The sequence below is a fragment of the Dendropsophus ebraccatus genome, chromosome 6, assembly GCF_027789765.1.
Source record: "Dendropsophus ebraccatus isolate aDenEbr1 chromosome 6, aDenEbr1.pat, whole genome shotgun sequence".
NCBI lineage: Eukaryota > Metazoa > Chordata > Amphibia > Anura > Hylidae > Dendropsophus > Dendropsophus ebraccatus.
In genome coordinates, this window is record NC_091459.1 from 20,715,174 (window position 1) to 20,734,862 (window position 19,689).

At 43.0% G+C, this 19,689-nt stretch overlaps 1 protein-coding gene across 6 annotated transcripts in view; it reads left to right on the forward strand.

The window, feature by feature from the left end:
• The window catches only part of KCNQ5 (potassium voltage-gated channel subfamily Q member 5), a 436,454-nt gene that overhangs the window by 264,467 nt on the left and 152,298 nt on the right, over nucleotides 1-19,689 (forward strand). Inside the window, exon 1 of one of the 6 annotated variants that reach the window (XM_069974635.1) lies at nucleotides 10,425-10,509. The exons of the other annotated variants lie outside the window; for them this stretch is intronic. The gene's annotated coding sequence lies outside the window, so the exon portion shown is untranslated. Of the gene's footprint in view, nucleotides 1-10,424; nucleotides 10,510-19,689 lie in introns of those variants that run through there. 6 annotated transcript variants of the gene reach the window in all.

Consider the following 19,689-nt stretch of genomic DNA (forward strand, 5'->3'; position numbering starts at 1 on the left):
GAGAAGGCTGCAGTAACCTGTGCAAACAAAGAAGGGGTGAAGTAATAATAATAATAGGAGCAGAATGTCTGTGTCTGTATTAAGCTGTGGAGCTGGTATGAGGTTGCTCCATTGCACGAAATGGCAGCCAGAGTGCATGAGAGCCCTCAGCCCTTTCTACAGAGCTAGACAGGATCTAAGATGGGGAGAACCAGGACTAAGCCCTCCTACTAGCCCACCAGGTGTCATTTTGTTAAAAAAACAAATTTAAACTTAAGTCCTTATTTGTTGTAGAGCTGTGGACGCAGAGACAAAAGGGTAGCTTTATTACCACAAATACCTTATTTTTTATGAATATGCTAGTTAGGCGGATCAGTGCCCACTCCCTTCCTTTTTATTGAGGCTCTCTGCAGTGACATCACTGTGATCGTCGTGAGAGGGTACAACAGGACTACCAGATGACCACCAGGACCCATATTGATCATCCTAATAACCAGGACACAGTTGATCACAGTGGGATCACTGAATGCATTTAAGTTTAGTGCTCAGAAGCATTTGTCGGCACCACAGAAAATGAATGGATCTGTGAGCGTGCAGGCACGCAGAAAGCTCTGTTCATTGATCCTGGATCAAAGTGTTAGTAGTTTTGACACAAAGAGCGCACCTGTGGGAGGCTGATTGTCTCTTTTCTTGTCCACCTTGGCGGAAATTATCAAGGACCAGAAGGTATTAAAGGTTATGCTCTATCCCTAACTGCTTATAGAAAAGTATCACATCTCCTCTTTATTCTGCAGAGCAAATAAATCTACTCAACAGCTCAAAACCTCTGACTAGTCTCTCTTAAGAACCTTGATGATTATCCAAGGGCTCCTGTCTTCAGCCATAGACATGGTGCCTTGGGTCCTCTGGCAGGACTCTTCAGAGGGATGTTTTACTGACCTGGAACAAGAGACTATTTGGCCTGGATAGAAAGGTCAAATTATCAACCAAGACAAAACGTTCTTTTGTCTGATAGGCAGAGATAAAAGACAGATCAGATCTGCAAAATCCATATTAGCTAATTCCCACCACAGATGCCTCTGGAAAAAGTTGGGGTCAGGCAGCACAATCTTAGGAAGATGGTCACTTACAGAGATTTCTTCCATAAAGAGTTTTGCAACTCAGTTCCATTGAAGTAAATGGCGCTTAATTGCAAACCACACCTGAATTTGAGACAACAGGTGGAGGAAAAGTGGCCATGTTTTTGTAGTGCTGGATAACCCCTTTAACAAGCAGGAAGGCACCAGATCAAAAACCTCTACTAATGGAAGTTGGCGAGACCCTCGATTGGGTGCAATTGAGGCAGAATTTTGAATGGAATTAAGCAGAATTTTGTCGGAAGTGATTCCAACTCATGCCAATGAAATGAGGGATGTGTTGATGGCCTCCACCCATGCAGACTTTGCTCTTCTACAGATAAATCTCTGAACGTAAAAAATTGCATAACAGCTATGTATCATCATTGCATTAGAAATATTAAAACTATGACTTTAAGGGATTTTTGTCTAGTCCTCTAGTGCCTTTGTGAGCCTTTTAAACCTCTGGTGGAAATTTTTCTTAACTATATTGTCTTGAAAACAACCTTACTTATTGCAATCACATCTGCCAAACGGGTAGGAAAGTTACTAGATTTCTCATTTTAGGAACCTCTTACCACCATCGTTCCGGACAGGGTTCTTCTCAGTCTCCTGCCTTTGTTTTCTACCAAGTGTTCCTTCTTTGCAAACCTTAATTAGGTTATTACCTTGCTAGTTATCTCCTAGGACTAGAGATGAGCGAACCTGGAGCATGCTTGAGTCCATCCGAACTCGAACTTTCGGCATTTGATTAGCAGTTGCTGCTGAAGTTGGATAAAGCCCTAAGGCCATGTGGAAATCATGGATATAGTCATTGGCTGTATCCATGTTTTCCAGACAACCTTAGAGCTTTATCCAAGTTCAGCAACCCCAGCTAATCAAATGCCAATCGTTCGGGTTCGGATCGAACCTGGTTCGCTCATCTCTACCAAGGACCCATCCTCAGAGGAAGATGCCAAGCTTGATCAATAGAATGTGGTTAGGTGTTTAAACACATACCTTCAAAGAACAGGGCCCTTTTGTGTGAAGAACAAAAGCAAGAAGACATTCAAGCCTATCATATCAAGGTGGATATGTGAATAAATTAACTTGTGTTATGTGATTAGGATCCTCCAGACTTTACTAGGGCACAATCGACTAGAGCAGTTGCAGGGCGTAGAGTTTAGTGACTTTGCAACCGGTTTGCCAGTCCACTACCTGGTCTATTCCTAGAACTTATAAAATCCATTCATTGTTGGCCAATGAGACAGCATTTCTAAGCTTTCTTCTAAATTCAGTTTTGGAATGATGCCCTCCCATAGGGGTTGATCTTGCTTTTTCCCCATTATTGTGCTACAATGGGACAGGGAAGATCACATTCTGAATATACTAAGAGCGAGTAGTAAAATGAGTCGAATATTTCCCGATGTTAGGGAGCTCGTTTTGGGTAACAAACCCCATTGAAGTTAAAGGGAAACTCAGCATTTTTGCAGGGGACCAAAACTCTGCACAGGGAAGGTTGCCTGAAAACCTGGAAACCTCAAATTATGGAAAAAAAACACGGAAATGGACAGGAAACAGCAGGGGCAGCATGCATGGATGCCTCTGGGGCTGGCTAATCGCACCATTATGCCAAATTATGGGCAACAGCCGGGTGGTGGCCCTCAACACAATGTCAGCAACAGGACAAATTGACTACTGACAGCAGTTTTGGGGGTAGTCGTACAGAGTATGTGTGTAACTGGTGCTGTATTTTTTTTTTTAAGGCACCCGTTGCACAGTGAGGATAGGTATAGCTGAACTACAGATCCCAGCCAGCCAAGAGAATATCAACCAATAGAAACGACTGTGGCGTATCAAGCGCCACACAGCACTTGATACGCCCAAGGATAGCACCAGGAGCGCTCCCCACCAGGCATATCCACAGCGACGTTGAAAAAGGTCCTGGATAGGATCGAAACGTCCACAGTCGCTTTGCATCCAATAATTGTCTTGCTAGTGAAAGCATTGTTATTTTCCTGGCTTCTCTCCTGCACGCTGTTAATAAATTTATGAACACTTTTGCATATAAAAAAACGTGTGCTTCGGATTTTTTTCTATTGGATTATGTTTGGATGAAAACATCCGTCCGTAATTAGCACCAAGTATTCCTGCTGTGCACCCCTATTTCTTCTAATCTATAAAGAGAATATCAACAACAGGACAAATTGACTAAGTCCAAGCCAGCAGCCAAGAGTAGCAAAAAAAAATAATTTACATTTTAAGCCCTTAGAAGGACTGTTGGGTTCTTCGTGTCAGATTCCTGCCTAACCGCACACTAATTCCCTGCCTAACACTCTCCCTGACAGACAGCAGCTCTCTCCCTAATCTCTTCCAGCTAACGCGAGCACCGCGGGACCTGATTCTTATATGCCCCGGTCATCTGATCTGGCCAACCAATCGCTGCTATCGACATGTAGGGCTTCCACGTGATGCTACAAGCCCCCAAAGCCTCTCCTGCATGATGATTGGCTAAAAAAAAAACCTGCCAAACATGCAAGAAGAGGAAGATGCCATTGTCTCCAGTATCGCAAGATGCTCGTCCAAGTAGTGAGCACCATTGAGTACCCTAATACTCAAACGAGTACCAAGCTCGGACCAGCATGCTCGCTCTTCACTAATTTTGACATTTACTCCATGTAGCTTCTTTCTGGTGTGTGTCCTCAAAAAGGGCCAAGCACATATTGCACACTACGGGAACGGTTGATCATCTACTTGACTTTGCTTAGATGGGGAATGTGAGGGACGTAGAAGTATACCATATAAACCAATACAGGAAAGGCAAACCAGGCGAAATCGTTTCCTCCTCCCTATTCTGAATTTAAGTGAACTACAGTACAAGTGTGAGCAATACAATAAATGTTAGTCACTCTATTAGTCGTATTGTCAAAACCGGAGCAATTACCGTACAAATAAATGAGTCTTATTTTCCCAGTGCATTATATGGTTGAATAATTTTTTTCTTCTTCATATGTCACTTCATTGTTCCTTTAAGTCTCCCTCCTATGCATACAGCTTTGCAGGAAAACATGTATTGCCATTCTTTCAAAATAATTGCTCTATAATTGTCACAGTTATTTTACAGGAATAGTTCTCATGATCGAGTTGCTCCAATCTGAGTAGGCGACTGTTACACAAATTGGCTTTTATGAAATGCAATGTAGTATCTGCCTCTAAAAAAAGAATTATTACTGAAAGATGCCTGTGAATGTTTGGCTGCACTTGAACGGTAAAATATTGTACGACATCTGCTTAATACAACTCTATGTAGCTCAAATAAGGGGCAGACTTGAGAATTACAGCTGATGGAAACCTGCTGCCAAGGCTGCGTGCGCTGGTCTACGCTATTAATCTTGTCCTCCGCTATTACCTATTTATCTGGATCCTGTTAACTAGGGATTTGTATTTAACTTATGGAAAGATCTCCTTTTTTGTTTTCTTATTCCAGATATGAAAAGGCTTTTGGCACCAGGAATCAAAGGCTTCTAAGTCAGTAGCATCATGGAAAATTGGCCAGTATGAAGGCACGCGTGATGCCGTAAATACTTGTTTAGATTATCTTAACCGTCTCTTGTTCCAGAATTTGTCTTTTTATTCCGATCATTTAACAGCTGAATGAAGCGAAGATTGTAACAAAAATCTTTAGCTTAAACACTATTTAAAATTTTCTATTTAGTAATCATGTATTTATATATGATGGACTTTTATGTTGTACATTGTGTAGTGTCTAAGCTCATGCATTGCGTTCTAGTTTACCGCAGGAGCCAGATGTTACAACAATCCCAGGGACACATGCAGAACAGAGGCACAAAGTCTTTTCAGAATATTCTGCTTTTGACCTGGGCTGGCCTTTAAGTGAATGTACCATTAGGTACATCGCTTTAAGTTTTTTATATGAATGGATAGGCGCTGGTGTGGGGATGCTGCTGCTGCGATCCTTTTCTTGAACGGCGCCCGTTTCCCATGCACAGCGCTGGTCTATTCCCAGGCATGAAGCAGTGGGGGCAGACCTGCCGGCCCCCAGTGTGACGATCTTCCCTCCCCTCTGTGACGCAGCTCCATTAGACTCAATGGGGCCACGACTCAGAGGGGAGGTTGTCTCATCACACTGGGGGCCGGCGGGCCCACCCTCAGTGCTTCATGCCGGGCTGGTGCCTGGGAATAGACCGGCGCTGTGCATGGGAAAGGGCGCCCTTCAAGAAAAGGATCGCAGCAGCGGCATCCCCACGCCAGCGCCTATCCATTCATGTAAAAAAAATTAAAACAATGTACCTGATGGCACATACGCTTTAAGGGTACATTCACACATAGCGGATCCGCAGCAGATTTCTCGCTGCAAATTCGCAGCGAGACCCGCTCTGGATCCCTGCCCAGTAAACTCTATAGGCAGACAAACTTCCAGCAGGATGCACATCCGACAGAGCCTATACTTCACCTGGTCCCCACTCCGGCTTGCTTCGGGGGTTCTCGTCACGTCCCGCTCGGGCAATCAGTGCGCTGCGGCGGGGCAGCGCACTGATTGGCTGAGCGGGACGTGAAGACACCGGGAGCCCCGAAGCAAGCCGGAGCGGGGAGCAGGTAAAGTATATGCTCCAGCGGCCGGGGGGTTAACGGGGCGGGCTGCGGACGAGTTAGTCTGCCCATAGAGTTTACTGGGCAGGGATCCGCAGCAGGTCCGGTACGTGTGAACGTTTCTCAGGGAGCTATCTTGCCTAAGGCTGGCCTTGCTTCTAGCATTGTATCCTCCATTTAGTTTAGAAAAGAAAAACACTGCATGCTAAGGCCGCGTTCACACACTGTAATGCATTCTGATACCTATAGCGTCCGAATACATTGCTTTCAATAGAACAAATGCCGTTGTTTGGCACACAGTGGATCAACTGTTGCTGTTGTTTGCGTACAAAATAATAATGTCTATTTTATAAGGCCTTAAAACACGCTGTGTGGCCGTTCTGGCCGCAGTGTAAATAGAAATCAATGGTTAATTGTTTTTCAGTCACACCCATACGGCCAGCAGACTTCTATGGGTGTAAAATAGTGTTCCTGCATTATCGGACGGAGGATGGAGGAACACGTAAATTAACGGCTGGTGTTTTACATTGTGTGAACATGGCCTAAAACTGTATCTTTTTTTACCCAATAAAGCCTGCTCTATACCCAGTGGCACTCAGCTGCTTAAAGTCGAGGGCCACCAGCAGTAGCGGATTATAATAGGTCCATTTTGGGCAGGGGTCTAGGGCCCTGAGCTCCTGGGGGGCCCATGACCACCCAAACACACTTATACTTTGAGTGGTTTATTGTCTCCTGGCTAAAGTTCGGACATGATTTGCAAAAAAATCTATCCTGTATCTATGAGCACCATGCTAGTGCTGCCATAGTTACAATGGGGTGAGGGGCCCAAGCTTGGTGAACAGCCCGGGGCCTATGTTAAAGTTAAAGGAGAAGTCCAAGGAAAATTTTATTAAAGTATTGTATTGCCCACCAAAAGTTTTACAAATTACTAATATACACTTATTATGGGAAATGCTCATAAAGTGCTTTTTTTGCTGCACTTACTACTGTATTAAAGCTTCACTTCCTGGATAAAATGGTGATGTCACTTCCTGGATAAAATGGTGATGTCACTTCCTGGATAAAATGGTGATGTCACGACCCGACTCCCAGAGCTGTGCGGGCTGTGGCTGCTGGAGAGGATGATGGCAGGGGGACACAGGACACTGGAGGGACACTGAGCATCCCTCTGCCATCATCCTCTCCAGCAGCCACAGCCCGCACAGCTCTGGGAGTCGGGTCGTGACATCATCATTTTATTCAGGAAGTGACATCACCATGTTATCCAGAAAGTGACATCACCATGTTATCCAGGAAGTGACATCACCATGTTATCCAGGAAGTGACATCACCATGTTATCCATGAAGTGACATCACCATGTTATCCAGGAAGTGAAGCCTTGATGTAGTAGTAAGTGCAGAGAAAAAAGCACTTTATAAGCATGTCCCATAATAGGTGTATGTTGGTGATTTGTATAACTTTTGGGGGGCAATACAATACTTTGCTGGAGCAGCTGCGGTCTCCTCCCGGCTCTATCTCCAGATCGGTACGGACCTCAACACTCAGACCCAGATCGATCAAAACTTTCAACATGCCTCTATTACATGTCAAAAGTTTTTTATAACGACATGGTAATGGTAATGGTACACTTTAAAGTCTATCTTGCCATTTATTATTATTATTATTATTATTATTATTATTATTGTTATTATTTATTATTTAGTCAGTGACATTTGCTTCTCCTATTTCATCAAAGTGAACAAAACTATAATAGCATATGTTATTCATGAGCGGTCCATTCATGGTAGTAAATATTGCGTTTATACAACGTGTTTATTTAGCCTTCTTTTAAGTTTTCCTCCATAGCTCCAGCAATAGCAACTGTTCTTTTGATCTTGTAATACAGCAAATGTCATATGGACTAAAGACAAGTCTCATGAACTTTGAGAAATGCCTTATACGTCCAGCATTGGCCAGGGGACAGCAAGTCATTTCCTAGTAGTAAAGGCAATACAGACAGACGGAAAGTCTAATAGTGTATATGTGAATCATGGCAAACTGTGAATGCTCCATTCTTGGTTTCACTTATAATTGCCAGCATTATAACATTGCATTTTATTACACTGGATATATTTAGCTGAATGACTCTCTGACCTACCAAACAGAGGGAAACTATCTCATTTCCTCAAATTGGAAATGTGGGGCCAAATAGCAAATAAAAAAAAATAAAAAAAGTATACATATATTATTGAAAAAACATCGCAATGGATGACATCATCAGATAGCTCCAGCATTACGGTGTTACAGCTTGTAAGTCATAGTGGTCATAGAGTCTTAGAACTCAAACTCCAAGTGTGATGAATAAATAAGAAAAATACCACAGGCCTCTATACCAGCCAACAAAACATTACAAAAGCCATAGATTTAAAGGGGTGATCCACACAAAAAAAAATCTTTCAAATACACTGGAGCTAGAGATTTCTAATTTACTTTTATTAAAAAAAAAACTCCAGTCTTCCAGTACTTATCACCTCCTATATGTTCTGCAGGAAGTGGTGTATTCTTTTCAGTCTGACACAGTGCTCTCTGCTGCCACCTCTGTCCATGTCAGGAACTGTCCAGAGCAGTAGCAGATCCCCATAGAAAACCTCTCCCGCTCTGGACAGTTCCTGACATGGACGGAGGTGGCAGCAGAGAGCACTGTGTTAGACTGGGAAGAATGCACCACTTCCTGCAGGACATACAGCAGATGATAAGTACCGAAAGACTGGAGATTTTTTAAGAAATAGAAGTAAATTACAAATCTATATAACTTTCTGAAACCAGTTGATTTGAAAGAAGATTTTTGCCGGAGTACCAAATTTACCAAATTTATCAAGAGGTGTAGGCCTCTTCCTACATGTGGTACATCTGTTGGTTTGTTGTACATCAGCTATGAGTAGGCGCACATTTGCTCCATAGTTTACATTAGTTTTTGGTACACATGTCAGTTTGGGGGATGCCATGCCTCCCCACTAACCCCCCCCCCTCCTTCTCATTATAACAATAGCAAAAATGTAAAACTATTTGCACCTAAATGGCCTGCATTAACATTTGCAAGTCCTTACGCCAGAGAACTGCCACAAAACTGTTAAAGGGATTGTCTGAGTTATTATTACTTTTCCACAGGATAGGAGTCAAGTATGAGATTGCAGGGGTCCGACCTCTAGGCCTCCAAACCTTTGTTTTGAATGGAGCCACACATGATCTGCTGCTATATCCATTCTTTATGGAGCCAGATAAGCTACTGTACTTGGCTCCATAGAGAATGAAGCAGCTGGTCATGTCCCATCCCGCAGCTCCATTCAAAATAAAGGAGTTGAGGCATCTGCTCTAGAGTTCCCCGGGGGTCCCAGACTTCCGCAACCTCTTACTTGTCTTCTATGGTGTGGATAAGGGACAAGTAAAAAGTAAGGGCCCTATTACACGGGACGATCATAGAGCAAAAAATTGTTATATAGTTCGAATTTAAACAATAATCGTTCTGTGTAATTGCAGGCAACGATCAGAAAATCTTTCGTATGTCATTGATCGTTGTTATAGATCTGAACCTAAAATTATCGTTAAACGTTTTCTGCAATTCCACATTCGTTCGCTCAAGTTCCGCATTTGTTCACTAATCGTTCAGTGTAATTGCACATTGTTCATTGTTTTGCTGGGATTAGATGGACTAAACAATCATAGTAACGATCACAATAACGATTGTATCTAACGATTATCGTTCTGTGTAATATGGTGAATGATTTCAGGTTAATGATAAACAATCTCGTTTGCGATCGTTTATTGTTAGTCGTTAAAAATCGCTTAGTGTAATAGGACCCTAAGGGTCCTATTACACGGAACCATTTTTAACGATTAACGACTAACGATAAACAATCGCAAACGAGATTGTTTATCATTAACCTGAAGTCGTTCACCACATTAGATAGAATGATAATCGATTAAATTCGAACGATATAACGATTTTTCGCACAATAATCGTCCCGTTTATTACATTTTCCCCTATTTGGTAGGAAGGCCTTAAAGGGGTACTCTGGTGGGGGGGCTATTTTGGGATCTGGCCGGGGAGGAGGTGGCTGAGGGAAACTACGTCCACTCACCTCCTCGGTTCCAGCGGCGGGTCCCTGCTTCCTGGTGTCTGACGCGGGCTTTAGACGTGACGTCTCAATTCCGCTCAGCCAGTCATTGACAGAGACGGGATCTGAGCGGACTTGAAACGGATCCTTGCTCTGTCACTGACTGACTGAGCAGACTTGAGACGTCACGTCTCGAACCCACGTCAGACACCAGGAAGCGACCGGGGACCGGAGCGCCGCGATACGAGACCCGCCGCTGGAACCGGGGAGGAGAGCGGACGTAGTTTCCCTCAGCCACCTCCTCCCCGGCCAGATCCCAAAATAGCCCCCCCGCCGGAGTACCCCTTTAAAGGATTGTTACTGCATATTAGATGTGGAAAACATTTATACCCATTTATGCTTATGTTAAAATAGCCTTCATGGACCTACAAGCCTAAAAGTTGCAAATCTTTGTTTCCTGCTTCCCTATGACAACACTCCATGTCATGCACTCTGATATATTGGCCCAGCATCACTTTGCTTGGAATCTTAGAATCTCTGACATGCCGGCATGCATTCCAACTTGCTTAAAGAACAATATTTAGTTTGTGGCCATAGACGTGACTGGAGATTTTGACCCACAAAATACCTTTAGATAACACTGAAGTTAATGTTGTCATGGTAACAAAGGAGCAGAGGAGCCTCGAGGCATCGAGCAGTTCAAGCACTGGTATCTCCATACCGGAATAAGGTAATAAATAATGTTTACATCTTTGATGTGCACTACGAGGACTTTAACCCTATTTGGGCCTAATCGATTCAAGGCATAAAGGGAGAGATTTATCAAACATGGTGTAAAGTGAAACTGGCTCAGTTGCCCCTAGCAACCAATCAGATTCCACCTTTCATTCCTCACGGACTCTTTGCAAAATGAAAGGTGGAATCTGATTGGTTGCTCGGGGCAACTGAGCCAGTTTCACTTTACACCATGTTTGATAAATCTCCCCCCTCCGCTATGTACACTAATTATTCTAGGCACTCCTTTGTCTGAGGGCACAGAATAGCAATGTTCCTTATACCTAGTACTAAGAGCCCTTTTAGTCTTTCCCGCATAGAAATATCCACATGTACAAAGGAGTGCATAGATCAGTTGCTGTATGTTCTGTAGGAAGTGTTTTTTTTTGTTTTTGTTTTTTTTTTCAGTCTGACACAGCGCTTTACCTTGTATATTAGCTTTACTGACAAACCAGTATACTTTAGACCAATTTTCTCAGGAGGTGCTACACCTAATGCAGTTCTACCATGCTGAATGTATGTTACCACAATTTTATATCTATATAATATACCGCATGTTATTCCTGTTGTTTCTAAATGTTAACTATACTGTTGGCACTAAAGTCAGTGCTTATAGATTTTCTCTTTTGTAATTTTTTCCTAAAAAAAACCTAATAAAAACATTGAACCAGAAATCCTCTCCTGCTCTGGACAGTTGCGGTCTTGGACACAGATGGCAGCAGAGAGCACTGTGTCAGACTGAAAAGAAAACGCCTCTTGCTGCAGGACATACAGCAACAGTACTGGAAGACATAAGATTTTTAAATAGACGTAAATTACAAATCTAGATAACTTTCTGAAACCAGTTGATTTGAAAGGAAAATATTTTCACTGGGTAACCCCTTTAAGGATTTTATTTTTCCCCCTTTCCTTTTGGTTTTCTAGATGTACGGGAAATAGTGTTTAACCCTCTCCCACTGCTGCACAGTAAATCACGTCGCTGCAGCCTATGCCGAAGCTGCAGCGACGTTAATTTACAATCCAAGATGACACAGGCGCAGGAGCTGCGCCTGTGTAATCCGCGGTGGGTCCCGGCTATCAGTGATAGCCAGAGACCCGACGCAACTCTCAGCACCAGAGCTGTGTCTGTGTCATCCGTGGCGGTTCCCAGCTATCAGTGGTAGCCGGAGACCATGACCGCAGCATCTATAGGGCTTCCTGACAAAGAATTCCCCCTATACAGAGGGAGAATTCTCTGCTGATGTCCATCGGGGCTCTGCAAAGTGATCGAAGAGCCCCGATGGTACCCATGGAAACTGTAAGCCTCAGGCTTCTGGTTTCCTGGCTACGGAGGCCCTCAGGGGAAGGGAGGGAAGACTGGGTGCACAGGGCGTGGCGCGTGAGGTCTGCCCCCTCCCCTCTCTCCCCTGCTGCTGTTAATCGTTAAATCGTTCGAATCTAAACGATAATTGTTCGTTTGAAATGCAGTTAACGATTAGCGACCGAACGAGAAATCGTTGATCGCTTTATAAGACCTGGACCTATTTTTATCGTTGCTCATTTGCAAAACATTTGCAAATCGTTCGCATTGAATAAGACATCGTTCGGTTGTTCGCAATAGATACGAACGCAATAGCGAATAAATAGCGAAGAAAAACGATCGCAATTACGATCATAAGTAACGATTATCGTTCCATGGAAATGAGTGTTCGTTTGCAGGTCGTTTGAGATCGTTAATCGTTAACGATTATGCAAACGATAATCGTCTGGTGGAATAGGGTCCAAAGGGACATCAGCTTATGGGATCATTATGAAAATACTCAATTCAAGTAACGAGTATTAGAGCACTTCAGTACTTGCTTATCCCTACTTACTATCTTAATGCTGGGTTTACACGTAGTGATAATTCGCCCGATCGTAGGATTAACGATCGTAGGATTTTTTTTTTATAACGATCAGCGATTAGACGGAACGATATATAATACAGAAAAATCGTTTTGCGATCGCTTAAGCCTATCTCGCACATAGGTTAGATTGACTGCTTACACGGAACGATCTGCGAATTTTTTGCGAACGATGAACGACGATTTAAGAACATGTTGTAAGATCAAAATGAACGATTTCTCACTCGTCGTTTGATCGTTCGGTGCGTTTACATGTACGATCATCGTTCGAATTCGATCGTTATCGTGCAAATTCGAACGATAATCGTTCCGTGTAAATGCAGCATAACAGTGATGTATTGATCCTACTTTATTTTCCATTCAGTCTCTGTAGTTTTTATTTAGGTAATGGATTGTCACCCTTCAAACGTAGCATATGTTTCCCAGCCCACATCTCGTAATTGTATTTTCTTAATACTATACATTTTAGTAGCTGTATTTTCTTTCTTCACTTCCTTCTTCCTACATGGAACTGTCGTACTGTCAACCTAGCAATAAAGTGAAATTTCAATTTAGTTGCCATCTCCTTAAAGTGATGCAAGGCACAATCTCTGGAGTATAAATACTCATCTGTTTCAATTACATTTTACTTGCGTTACAGAACAAAAAAATACATTAGTAGATAGAAAAAACTTGCAGACTTTCGACCCAGTAATGTTAACTAATTTAGAGCAGTAAATGTACAAAGGATCTATAATTCATTGTGTCTTTCCCATTTTTAAAAAGCAGCAGCCCTCAGTTTATTCATCTTTTAAATCTGCAGGAAACTCATAAATAAATTAGCTTTCATTAATAAAAACTTTTTGACCAGTGACGGTCTCGGCAGTGTAACCCTGTAAATGCTGCAGTCAGTAGTGAAAATAGCATGTACAGGGTTGACATGGGTAGAGGACTCTCCCCCCCCCCCCCCCCCGTAGCCCATCGGCAACTCAGCAATGTGATCACAAGCTTGCTGATGGTTACCATGGCAGCCAGTGGTCAGATTATGTCCTCTGGGCCTGCCATTTACGGATGTCTGTGAGGTCAGCCAAATACTGGATCTCACAGGTTAGAATTGCTGATTTTGGTCACCTTGCCTCCAAAAAGCACTAAAAAAACATTAAAAGGTTGCACTTACTACACAAATAGTACCAATATAAAGTATAGCTTGTCCAGCTAAAAACCAATTGGGAGAATATGCAAAGCAGCTCTATCTCTACGACACTCTCCTCAAGGAGAACTTTTACATCTTTGGTCCCATGACAATAGGCCTCTAAACAGCCACCGATCACAATCCCTTGTACTGATGAGGGACAACAAGCCCAAAACAGCTGTCTGCAGATAGGTATTCTTTCCATCTAGGTAGAGTTCTGGCTTGGCATGCATTCCCAGTCATATTCTAAGACTCTGCATTGAAACAATGACTTTAAGGAGAAATTGCCTTGAAAGGGTAGTGTGAGAGTTGTTTTGCATAATCTTTCTTCCCAGAATTCCCAGTGGAGCATGAATAGCCTGTAAGGCCTCATTCACACATCTGCGGAAAGTGTTGATATTTGCAAATCCGCAATTTTTGCCAAATATATATTACATTGCTTTCAATAGAGCTATTTACACGTCCGCATTGTTTGTCTCCGCATTTGCATAGGACATGTTGTAGTGTTGACCGCAATTGCAGCACATTTGCCATAGTATTCTATTAGACCCTGCACGATCCAAAAACTGTCCACAAAAAACACAACACAACTAGTTCAAAACACTGTACAATTTCTGGGTATCAAAAAAAAAACCATGGATGCTTCGGATATGCACTAAGGATGTTTTTTAGCAGATTGCGGATGCCAAAATGCAGACGCAGGTTTCAGTCAGCAAAAATATACTGAAGTGTGAACGAGGCCTAAGTCTCCGCACTTCTTAATGATGCCCTTCTCAAGGAGAACTTATATACCTTTGTCCCAGTATGTCGGTTAAAAATAACGTGAAATAATATGTTTCTGACATATTTGTGTTTATGATGCTAACTCACCTTAACTTTTCCTACCGTGTCATTGGCTTTATCTCAGCTGTATCCATACACCTCATTTCTGCAGCTGGGTCACCTGACCACCTGTTTGACCACCAGTAAAGTCATGTGTAGACAGGTTGCCAGTTTCCCTTGTGTTACTGAGTTTCTGTAAACTGCGGAATTAAATGTCAATTATACTTAGTAATATAATGACCTCATTCAATAAGGACCTAAGCAGAAAGGGGTTGGCCACTTTATAGTAAAATTGTTCAGTGTACAGTAATAGGTTATGTTCACACAATGTATATTTTCATAGAACCACGGCCTGTGTACAACGACTGTGATTATTACGAAAATATATGTGCCTTTGCCGGCCGGAGCGTATACATAGTATGCGCTCTGGCCGGGATCTCTCGTGGCACCGCAAACAACTGAGCTGCTGTCAGTAAGTGCTGCGAGTACACGTACTAAGGCCATGTTCACACAACGTATGAGACCGGCCATACCGTGACCCGGCCAGGTCACGTAACGGACGGTCTCTGAAAAGGTCATCCCGGCCGGTACTGCCCTGAATAGCGGCCGCAGAAAACCATGTCAGTGCACACTATGGAGCGAACACTATGGATCCGTCCGCTCACTCCATAGCGTGCAGTAGAGAGTTCTGTTGCGGGAGAGCAGGGATGCGCCCACATCAGAACTCTGCGGCTCTAAAGATCACCCGGCCGGTACTGCAGTACTGGCCGGGATGACCTTTTCAGAGACTAGCCGTTACGTGACCAGGCCGGGTCACGGTACGGCCGGTCTCATACTTTGTGTGAACATGGCCTTAGTAAGTGTACTCACAGCACTTACTGACAGCAGCTCCCTGTGTACCTCATAGAGCTAAGATCAGACTCCCCTCCTCCACGGTGGGCTGCCCTGCTCTGTAATGAGTCTGTCCATAAGATTGCTGACATGGAGGAGCATGTGACCATGCTCCGCCCCTTGTGTCCACCACTGAGCCCACATATGCCCATGTCGGCCATCTTATGGACAGACTCACCACAGAGCAGGACAGCACAGCCTGGAGGAGGGGAGTCTGATTTTAGCTCTATGAGGTACACAGGAAGCTGCTGTCAGTATATACAGTGAGTACTAATACTGTACACTGAGCAGTTTCACTATAAAGTGGCCAACCCCTTTAATTTAGTGGTGACTACAAGGAAGCAACACTTATATAATTAAAGTCAGTGGCTTTGTGTCATGCTGTGTGTGGAAAATGATTACGATGGAAATGATCACTATATACCACAGGCCAAAAGTTTTAGAACTCAATTACTCCAGTTTTTTTTTTTTTAATTATTACAGTTGTAGTACAGCCTATATTGTCAAATGTCTGGGCCAAGCAGCACCGCCAATGGCCTACTGAAGAGTTGAGGAAGCAGACTTGGACTGGCCCACAGGGAAGCAGGGCAATCCCCCGGTGGGCCCTGGTGAGAGATTTGTTACTTTCACAAGACTTCTCCTTTCAACAAGCTTAAATTGGACGCTATGTTGCTTGCATACTGAGGGACTGACAAGTTACTAGCATTAAGCTAACATTGCTGGTCACACAGCTCTGTGCAAAGTCGCTAAAGTAGGGTATGTTCAGACTCAGGAATCCACGCAAAGAAGTTCCGGCGGATTATGTTGCTCGCCACCGCTAACAGCTGTGCGCATTCCGGCTCGTGCCATAGACTCCATTCTATGGTCGGGTGGATTCCACCGTCCATCCGAAGAATTAACCTGTTCGATCTTTGGACGGATGGCGGAATCTGCCCAATCACAGAATGGAGTCGGAGATGCCGTGAGCAGTGGTGAGCAATGGAATTCGCCGGGACTTCTCTGCGCGGATTCCTCAATGTGAATTTATCCTTAATGTGAAAGGTTTAGCGCTGCTTATATCTCGTGTATGTAGGATGGGCCCCTAGAATCAAATTCCCTGGTGGGCCGAAGGTACCCCAGTCTGACACTGGGAGGAAGGTTTTATAAACTAGAGAATCGAAATGTGATGGTACACCATGTAGAGTTTTTGTATGCTGTCGAGTAGGTGAAAGGATGGTTCCTCAGTGTGAGACCAACTGTGAAGCATGGAGGAGGAAGTATGATGGTCTGGGGTCCAGATTTGGCTGAGGTCCAAGGGTGATGGTCGGGGGTCCAGTATTTTTGGTTTCTATGTTTTTTTCTTCCCTGTAATTATTAATAATCATTATAATTTATCATTTTCATCTTCGCTTTGTAAGTGCAGTTTTCACTTAGTCATATGGCTTCATATAGAGAGATATTTTTAATCTTTCTGGAACAACTAGTAATCACTACTTAACTAGAAGCATAGTAATTAAACAGATCTCTTTTATTTTACAAGCTTGCATATTTTTTATTCTTCTCTCGCGAGTCCGTATTAGACTAGTAAAAGCTAGAGAACCTGTCATTCTGAAAGAAGACCAAGAAGACCTGCAATGTAAATTGACTTCATCTATGGAAGAAATCTCGTCTTCTATACAGCACTTGTCAAACACTTCTAACAAATGATAATAACCTTTGCCATATCTCATTTTCTACATAAACAGCCCCAGCTAAAACTATAAATGGCGTAAAAATGTAAGCTGTATGGCTTGTACTATCAAAACTGTTAGACAATTATTCTCCACCCTGTCTGGAAATCATTATCTCCTGTATGAGAAATGTTGGAAAGATTAGTAAATTTTTTAAAACTTTTTTATTTTTTTTAACTTACACACACATACATACACACACATATACTTCTGGGAACCTTTAATGGGGGAAAAGGAGAAGCTTGCTCTACTGGGAGAAGGTAAATCAGAGGTTTACCCCTTAAGGTCAAAGCCAATTTTCGTTTTTGCACTTTTGCTTTTTCCACTTTATGTTTACAAGGCCGTAGCGCCTGCATTTTTTTCACCTAGACACCCATATGAGCCCTTATTTTTTGCGAAACTAATTGTACTTTGCAATGACAGGCATTATTTTTCCATAAAATATGCTACGAAAGCGGAATTTTTTTTTTTTTTATTTCAGAGAGTTTCGCATTCACGCCATTCACCCTATGGTAAAACTGACATGTTAACTATGTTCCTCACATCAGTATGATTACAACGATATGTAACTTGTATTACTTTTATATTATTTGACAGCTTTTAAAAAATTAAAACCTTTTTTTAAAAAAACTAAAAGTGTTTAAAATTGCTCTATTCCCATCCTTATAACGCTTTTTTTTTGTCTGTGGGGCTGTTTGAGGTGTGATTTTTTTGTGACATGATCTGTACTTTCAATCGGTACCTTGCTTGCACAGATGCAACTTTCTATTACATTTTTTCTGGACTTGATGCAACCAAAAATGTGCAATTTGGCACTTTGGAATTTTGTTGGGGTTACGCCGTTTACCGTGCGAGATGAGGAATGTGATAACTTAATAGATTGGGTAATTACGCACGCGCCGATACCAAATATGTTTGTTTATTTATTTATATTTATAAAATTGGGAAAGGGGGGTGATTTGGACTTTCATTAATGGAGGGGATTTTTTTACTTTTTTTTTTTTTTACATTAACTAGAACTCCCCCTGGGGGACTTTCAATCAGTACTTTGTTTGCACAGATGCAACTTTGTTTGCACAGATGCAGCTGGGGGACTTCTATATACACAGCATTGATCTCTCATAGAGGTCAATGCTGTGTATATACACAGCAATGATCCATTAGATCGGTCATACATTGCTCTGGCCTGCAGTAGGCCAGAGCAATGTAATGCCGATCCGGGATCAGCATCATTGCGACGCTGAGGCCCGGCCAGAAGAACGGATCCACTAGACACTAGGGAAGTGTTGAACAGAGCATTTTAACCCTTACGTACCTGTACATCCAGGGCCGCCCACAGGTGGTCAGAGCGGGGCCACGCGGCGACCGCGCACTGAACCGCATGTACCGCATGTAGCCCGGGACCGTGGCTGTTAGTGGGCACGGTCCAATCGCGGTGCCCGCTAATTAGATAATCGGATGCAGCTGTCAAAGATTACAGCTGCATCCGATTACCTGATGCAGCTGTTCTCTGGTGTCTAGTGGTGGAGATCGCCCCCACGGGACGTTGTCCCGGAGGAGCGACCCCGTGTCTTTACCCGGCCGGGGTCTGCACCGTAATGGCACTGATCCCGGCTCGCATTCAGTTGCTTCCGGCTGCAGCAGCCAGAAGCAATCGACTGCCCATCTCATCTATCTATGCTGTATTACTATGTTACTAAGTTATACATGTTACATATTGTTGTAATTGTAACGACTTGAGGAACATATATAACAAGTCAGTTTTACCCCAGGGCGAATGGCGTAAAAAAAATACCGTTTTTTTTCAATTTCACCACACATTGATTTTTTTTCTGGTTTTGCAGCGTACTCACCATTTTACCATCTCCATAACACAACATACACCCCCCCCCTTCGGTTCCTGGTCACTGCCATCTTTACCCCCAAGCTGCTGCACAAGGATATCAAGGTACCGCAGTAACAGAAGTTTAGATGTTAGCTGGAGGTCAAGGGAAGTTTATGACTTGCCTTACACAAGGGGCATTTTTTGTTTTTAGTTTTTCTCTCCTCCTTGGCATTTTTGCGGCTCTGTGGCAGTTTTTTTGAAAACACAGCATGCTGAGGGTTTTTACATTTTGTCAGAAAACTGTGATGTTTTCCTCCCATAGACCTCGATGGAATTCTTCAGCTCCACTGAAAAACACCATGGCCTACGCATATGGTGCTTTTTAGCATCGCTTCTCTGAAGAAAAAAAACATCACAGTCTGGTCCCAGGGGGTTACCTTGACCCCCTGTGGGCCAGGCTGTGCTCCTTTATGGGGGGCGGGTGGGGGAGGGTCTTCTCTTGGTCTTCTTTCAATAAATCCATGTTCAGCAGTCCATGAAGTTGACCTGAAAAATGCCCAAAGTACAAAAAAGACATTCACAAATAAATTCGAAAAGGCCAGAAAAAAAAAACACCATTTCGGGAAGTAAAAATAAAATAATTTATGAGGACACCTTAATAGAGGCACCGTGACACTCTCTTCTATCAAGGCACTTTGGTTGCATTATTAGAGAAAATACAGTTCAATGAAACCCACTTATGGGCCACAGCATATCTAGGGCAATAAACAATGGAAATGACAGTGAATTATGGACGAAAGTTTTGGCTGCATCACTATACTAAGGGCATCATCTG